The following is a 1429-nucleotide window of genomic DNA, read 5'->3' on the forward strand; positions in this document are numbered from 1 at the left end:
ATGACCCAGGCTGGCTGGAAATGGCTGGACAGAGTCTCACAGCACCAGACCCTGTTGAGCATGCTTGTCTTTCTCTCCGTGTCTCTCTTTCATGAAAGAAATAAATAAACAATTTGAAAGAGAGAGAAAGTGAGAGACAAATGATAAATTAAGAAATAATGGCAAGAAATGGCTACCTACTATGGAAAGCCCTTTCCAAACTCTAATTTTGGGTCCTTTATTTCATATCACAGCATCACAGAGTTTAAGGATTAGAAGAGATTTTAAGGTGAGCCCCCCACGAGAAGCCTGAGGTTGGGGCACCTTTAACACCTCCTCTGCTCTTGGTCCCTGGCCCCTTAGGAGGATGGTGTGGGGAGCGACACTGAAGGAGCCCATGGAGTTCCAGGCAGTGTTGCTGAATCCCAGTTCTTCGAAGCCGCGGGGCTGCTCCTCTCTGCCCAGTCCCACTCCCAGCCTCAGGCCCCCAGAAACCGAGCCCCGCCACCTCAGACACGGACTCCACCAACCACTCTGCTTCAACCCGCCTGCCTGGCAGCAAGCAGCAACTCCAGAGCAGATTTTTCTGAAGTAAAGCAAGAATATAGTGGTTATCAGAGGTGGAGATGTTCTCTGTTAGAGTGAAGTGCGTACCTGGGAAAGACGGCCTCACACCTCAGCCCTTCCAGCACCTAGTTCTCCAGGTTCCTTCTGAATGAAGAAGGACCAGCCCATCTTGGAATAACAAGTGAACATCTGTTAAAAGACCATTAAGATAAAATTCAGGAGAAATAGGAGCAGATCCTGAATACCAAGCTAGCAGAACTACATGAGTCTTTTGTAAAGTTCACACATGATCAGATGCTGTGACCATACAGGACCAGGTCAACAAGCCATGTGTCCTGAAGTTTCCTTGCATATCTGGGCACTAGGTTGGACCTTAGGAGATGGCTGCGTGTACTTTTTCCAACTGGTTTGCTATCACATTTCTGCTCCAAGTTTACATCCCGAGAACACGTAAACATTTCTGCAGATCCATGTTATACAACTTGAAAGCCCTTAAAACTCTCTGGTTGCCACGAGCATACCTTTCTTTCCTGCTAGCCCGTTGAACAGCTGCACCCTAACTGTGATATTTGCCAAACGAAAAACCCCGAGGAGCAGCAGTTGACACAGAATGCCTTCAGTGGCACTCAAGGAATGGAGTCTCCCCAAGTGCAGTTCTGTAAGTGTGTGTGGGGGACTGGCCGTTAGCGTAATGGCTATGTTGTTGAACTCCCATGTAGTTGACCCGCGGTTCAAGTCTTGGACCCAGTGGCTTAAACTCATGCCGGGCGCGTGTGTGTGCATGCCCAAAATCCAGAGAGGAGAATGGAGGAGAAGGGATTGCGGCATGGCCATCCCCACTGGGGGTGATTTCTCGCTTTCTGTCTCTGTCTCTCTCTCTGTC

General features: G+C 49.1%; 1 pseudogene; it reads left to right on the forward strand.

Annotated features, from left to right (window-relative positions):
* Nucleotides 1-346: 346 nt before the first annotated feature.
* On the forward strand, nucleotides 347-885 carry LOC114006925 (akirin-1 pseudogene; annotated as a pseudogene).
* The last annotated feature ends 544 nt before the right edge of the window (nucleotides 886-1429 follow it).

The sequence above is a fragment of the Tupaia chinensis genome, unplaced genomic scaffold, assembly GCF_000334495.1.
Source record: "Tupaia chinensis unplaced genomic scaffold, TupChi_1.0 Scaffold000100_1, whole genome shotgun sequence".
NCBI lineage: Eukaryota > Metazoa > Chordata > Mammalia > Scandentia > Tupaiidae > Tupaia > Tupaia belangeri.